Below are 6,458 nucleotides of genomic sequence, written 5' to 3'. Positions count from 1 at the left end.
TATGGAACCTGGCTTGGATTACTTAACAAATGCAATAGAATCTGTACAAAATCGTAGCGCGCGTTTCATTCTTGCTAACTATTCTCGGACATCAAGCGTAACATCTATGAAGGCTTCTTTAAACCTCCCTCTCCTCTCATCCCGTAGGAAGCTAGCACTCTAATCACTGCTGCACAGAATTTATTATTAAAATCCGGAATTAAAAAGTTAACTTTCGTCCGAACCTGCATATATATCATCTCGTACTGACCATCGGCATAAATTGAGCGTCCCACACTGTCGCACGAACCTATTCTTTTATTCAATTATTCCTATAAAACTACCAATGAATGGAATCATCTGCCGGCCTCAATTGTTAGCATAACCGATACATCTGCTTTTAGAACTACTATTGAAGAATACTTTTGTTAATCCGCATTTTCAAATTTTTTTGGAAATCCATGTGAGAACTTCGTCCAAACACTCCAGGTGCTGACGATAAGTTGTAGAAAGAAATAACGATGTCATGTAAATAGCACAGACAGGTCTTACACTTCAGGCCACGTAAAACTGTGTCGATCATGCGTTCAAATGTAGCAGGAGCATTACATAAACCGAAGGGCATGAGGTTGAACTCGTAAAGTCCGTCTGGCGTTGCAAAGGCTAACTTGTCCTTGTCCGCTTCGTGCATGGGGATTTGCCAGTACCCGGATCGGAGGTCTAGACTAGAGAAATATTCTTAACCCTGGAGGGAGTAAAAGGCATCGTCGACTCTTGGCATCGGATATACGTCTTTACGCGTGATCTTATTAAGGGCTCGATAATCGATGCAAAATCGTACAGAGCCGTCTTTCTTGCGAACCAGCACAACAGGAGACGACCAAGGACTGGACGATGGCCGAGTTATGTCTCTTTTTAGCATGTCATCAACGTTATCCGCAATTATTTTCCGTTCTGCGGAAGACAGCGATACAGGCGGTGGCGTACAATCGAACTGCCTTCGGTTTCGATGCGATGTAGTGCGACAGAAGTGCGCCCCATAAGCTTGGAGTGAACGTCAAATAAGGCGCTGTGCTTTTGCAGGAGTGCCAAAAGGTCTTTTTTCTGCGCAGCGGTCAGATCTGGATTTATGGCGGCCGTTAAAGCAGCAGCAGGAGTATGATAATCAGTTGTGGTAGACAAAGGTGGTGATTCGGTGTGAAGCGGTACCAGCGAAAGAGGTTCGGTGTCAGTAATGCAAGTCGCAGTAGTGCCCTGCGAGAGCACAACTGGCGAATAAGTAGGGTTACGAACAGCGACGAACGCTCCACCGTCCCAAAAACGCACCAGGCTATGAGTACGGCTAAGCCCACCAGAAATGCAGTGACTGCTCGGCGCAAGGAAGACATCACCATTAAGAATAGCGTCAGAAGTCAGTGTGGAAATATGCTCATTGCCGCGGGAATGAAACAGTCGGTAGACGTGACGAAACGTAGGCTATGAGCATCAACAGCGGACAAAGATTCAGTGTCCGTCATATGAATAGTTCGCTGACGGCTAGAGATAAAATCTGAGCTGGAGGACAGGAAGTTCCATCCCAAAATCATCGCAAGAAGACAGCATGATGAACTGAATGTGGTGAAGGATGCCATCAATGGAAACACGCGCAGTGCAAACACCGGAGGGGTGAACACGAAGTGCATTAGCACAACGAAGGCGAGGGCCATTATACGGTGTCTTCACTTTTCGCAATCGAGAACGCAAGTAGTACTAATAACTTAAAGCGATGCACCTGTGTCAACCAAAGCTTCGATTCGGACACTTTCAACACACACCGAAAGAACATTTGACGGGCGCTCCGGAGGACTTTCACGTTGTCCAAATGATGCAGCTTTCCCTCCTGAAGCTGCACGATTTAGTTTTCCGGGCGGTGATCGGAAGACGAAGTAGCCGGTCGCAGAGGGGAAGAGGAGCGCCGCATCGGTGATGGAGAGCGACGACGCGGGAAACGCAATGAACAGGCAGTGTTGAATTCCTGTGGAGATGGGGAACGTCGTGGATAATAATAGTAGTAAGAACGTTGACGTTGTGGTGCAGCGCCAGAAAACTCATCGCTTTCAAACCCGTCATAGCCACGTCTTTCATCTTGCTGACGGCGTCGGCAAAACCTAAAAATGTGGCCACGGATGCCGCAGTAGTAACAAACTGGTCGAGGTGGGCTCGATGCGTTGTAAGACGGAACAGGTGGTGGTCTTGTAGTGATAGGATTGAGGGACACGTGCGGTGCAGGAGCCTGTTGTGGTGGCTGATGGTAGGGTGACATTATAGAGGCAACCTTAGTGTAAATTGGCGTAGGAATAGGGTGCGGGCTCGGAACTTGCGGGCAGGTCAAGGCAGCTATCTCTTCCCTCACAATATGGCGTAGGCCACCACCAAGAGGCGTCAGACGGACCTCAGGAGTGTTTGACGAAGCTTGTGCGTCCAGTTCCTCACGGATGGTGGAGCGAATCAAGGCGCGTAGCTCGCTGTCGTTAGACGCCTTGAAATCAGATGTGTGAGGGTGTAAGCGGAGCATATAAAGCTCTTCGAGACGCTGACACGTACTGATGATGTCTGCGACGGTAGTGGGATTCAGCACTACAAGAGCATTGAATGCCACAGTCGCAATACCCTTGAGCAGGTGGCGTACACAGCCACTCTCTGGCATCAAGGTGTTCACGCGGCGGCACAGGGTGACGACGTCCTCTATGTACGAAGTGTAAGCCTCGCCCGAGTGCTGAACACGCTCAACAAGCTTCTTCTCGGCGATATCGGAGCGGACACACGAGTTCGCGAAAATCTGGCGTAGACGGTGTTTAAAGGTGCTACACGTTAAGAAATCGAGCTCATGATTGTAAGACCAAGTTTTGGCAACGCCGGTTAGGTAGAAGACGACGTGAGCTAGTTTTGCTGATTCGTTCCAGTGGTTAAAGTCATTCACACGCTCGTATAGCTCCAACCAGTCTACAACATCGTCACCTGGAAGCCCAGCAAACACAGGGGTTCTTTCTGAGGGGTCCTGACTGTCCAAGAAGGGGTTCCCGCAGGAGCAGGCAAGGTGGATGCCGTGGTATCGGTCTGCTGGTCTGGCGACATGGTTGAGTGCAGGTGGTAGAGGCGGCGACCCGAGTGGAGCTCCAGGGATGTAGCGTAGGTGAAGCTGGAGAGGGACCGGGAGCGAGAGGACGAAGGAACCGGGCAGCACACTCCACCACTTGTGAGACGAGGTTTAGGCAGCCAGTGTCTTCTTCATTCTTTCGAGCAAGAGCCCCTCCACCAGGCCCCAAAACGGTGACGATGAGTATGTCCAGGTGAGAATATGAAGCGTATGAATAATGCTCACAACATATATACATATATATATATATATATACACTTCACCATCACGTTGTAGTGACGGTAAAGAACACTAGCAAATTTAACGGGGAGAGGCCGGCTAGTTGATGGTCCATATTGGAATCCATTATGTAACCGCGCAAACATCATCGTCCGTTGCCGTTTGCGCGGTTACATAATGCACCATAGCGAGACCGTGTATGGCGAAACTAAGTTTTTATTGGGTTAACCTCTTTCCACAAGAACTGGCTGCACTAAAATCAAATTATAGAGGCGTATACAGTCGGCGATCGTCGAAACTTAGAGAAATAAATTCAACAAGAGGGGCCACTCGGCGAAAACTGGCCACAGGAAACAAATCACGCTTAGTGTTAATCCCATCCGTTAGTTGACGCGAGCATAAAAAAAAATGAATGCGAAGTGAACTTGCAGACCAACGCTTTATTTTTTTTTTTATTCCTTCCGGCTCAAACCAAAAAGCTTTGCGGATAAATGGACCTATAATATGCGACTTATTTTTCTTGCGTTACCTAGCAGCAAGCTAACGGCACACCAGGCGCGACAGATGCATGCGCCATGCGCCAGACAGGCCACCGAAGCCGGCGAGGGCGGTTGCGCATGTGAAGTTCGCCTGTTCCGTGACCCGTCTCTATTGGATGTAGCGTGTTTGTTGGGCTCCCAGCGTACTCTTGTGTTCCTTCTGCAGTTCGACACGACACGAAAAACAGCTCGGCCGTCCTGGCGTAGTTAATTTGAGTTAATGACGCGTACGGGGGATGTTTGCGACGTTTATATGGGCACCAAGATTATTGTAACTTATTTCGGTAGCTTTTGGCGCGCTAGCCGCACCCTGCTTGTGACGCAGTTAGCGAAAAGCAGCTCGGCCGTCCTGGCGTAGTTAATTTGAGTTAATGACGCGTACGGGAGATGTTTGCGACGTTTATATGGGCACCAAGATTATTGTAACTTATTCCGGTAGTTTTTGGCGCGCTAGCCGCACCCTGCTTGTGACGCAGTTAGCGAAAAGCAGCTCGGCCGTGTGACACAATTTCGCGAGTACGGAATCTTACTGGGGCAAGTTTTCGTGCTTTTTTTACCCCGAACATAATTGTAACGGATTTCGTTACTTTCTTGTGGTACTTTTCAAGCGCACACTCTAAAAAAAGTTTACACCCCTTGGGTTGCATTTTGTCCTCAAACGATATTCGTCATTTGTCTTGCCTGCATTTCCTTTCTTTAACGCTGCGAGCCCGTCGCTTCCTAGTCACGAACGCCTCGCGCATTATCAGCTTCACACATCATTTTCGAGAGGAATGTAGCGAGCGCCGAGTTTTCAAGAGGAAACGCAAGCAAGGCAGATGACGATTATTGTTCCGGTACAAGATAAACCCCAAAGGGTGTAAACTTCTTATAGAGTGCAGTGGGCGCGCCCGGCGTTGTGACGCATTTAGCGACAAGGAGCTCGACCGTGTGCCGCAGTTAGTTTCTCGTTTACAGAATCTTATTTGAACAAGTTGGTGACGCATTCTCTGACCCGAAAATTATGGTAATTTGTTACTTTTGGGGATATCTTTGAGGAACGATCGTCGCGCCTGGGGTTGTGACGCAGTTAGCATAAAAGAGGCATGCCGTGGTGACGGCTTGACAAGTACCGAACCTTAATGGGACAAGTTTGTGAAGCTTTCAATGTCCCCGCAACGTATACCTTCTTTCGGTACTCACGCTTGTCGAAGACGCGACGAGTGATTGCAAAGAGTGACAACACTGGAGTGGGTTGCTTGGGCCGGCAGAATGCAGTAAAACAACGCCGAGGAGCTCAAAAACCAAGAACTCAAAAATTCTGCCTTCTGAACGACTGAAAACAGGCCTTGCACCCACTAATTTCTCTTTCTCTTAAGTGCGAGTACAAGGCATTCTGCGAACGTCTAGCATGCTCTGGCTGAGAGCCTGTGTAGTGACAACCACTGTGTATGTAGCGCATTATCGAGTCGGCTGAGGCCAAGTTGTTTAAGAAACGCGCAGTCGCCCGTGCATTTGTGCTCTTAGGGTGCAGTAACTGATGCCCGGGAATGGAGGAATGATTGGAAATCAGATGTTTTCTTCGTAATCTATAGTACGGTCGGAACAAGTCAGGTATTTTCGACGCCATGTACGTATAAGCAATTTACTTTTCTTTGTAATGCTGCTCATTCACCACTTTCGCAAGTTTCCCCTCTACACGCAGTTTTCCTATATGGTCTAAATTCCAACGTGACCCATGCTTGCAATTTGTGTTTTTTCAGCTCATGCCGTCCGGTGGAGCTTCGTACGGGAACTACTGCTGCTTACCTTGTGTCACAACGTTGGATGAACAAACAAAAATCCCGGAACGAGCATTCAGATAGAGCGGCATAAACCTTACCTCCTTTACGAGGCGTTTTGCGTCTACTTTATGAAAATGTACGGTGCACTGACTTGATAGACGCTTGTAAAGATCGTCCTCAATCATTTTAATTAAATGAACAATTCCGCACTAAAACTGTTCGCGCGCGAGCAAAAAGAAAAGAAAAAGGCGCCGAGTAGCAAAGCCGGCATAGCGCGTGCCTGCTAGCGCTCAATAAGCGCGCGCCCAAGACCGAAACCGGAAGGAGGTAATCCCATCCGCTTGGTGCACTTCAATCAATTCGGCCGATGGGCGCTGTGAGACTGTCCGCTCTTGCTGAGTGCCTTTCTCTATGGTCTAAATCTGACCTGCAGGTCAAGCGTATCAGCTTTTATACATTACTCATCGAAGGTTCCAGAGTAATTGCTGCTGCTGGCGTGTTTTTGAGAAAAAACTACATAATTCGCGTCGCCCATTAAAATCAGATTGTGCAAGGTGCGATGACACCAGACAACAGATATAACCACCGATAACATTCGAGAAACTTTCGATTCATGCACGCGCTTTCTGCGTTGAGCGATAACACTTAACGTTTGTTAGCGGGTGAAAAACAATCTCCCGAGAAAGGTAAACTACACGTGTCAGTTACCCCCTCCTAAAAAATATCGTCCCGATGCTATAAACATAACAGGAGGGGAAAATGCGAAAGGACACTTAGTAAAGAAAAAACATGCCTTGGCATTAAACTCTCGCAAAGTGGATG

This window comes from Dermacentor andersoni, chromosome 2 (assembly GCF_023375885.2).
Source record: "Dermacentor andersoni chromosome 2, qqDerAnde1_hic_scaffold, whole genome shotgun sequence".
Classification (NCBI taxonomy): domain Eukaryota; kingdom Metazoa; phylum Arthropoda; class Arachnida; order Ixodida; family Ixodidae; genus Dermacentor; species Dermacentor andersoni.
The sequence above is the reverse complement of the archived record's forward strand: the minus strand, read 5'-3'. Positions refer to the sequence as shown.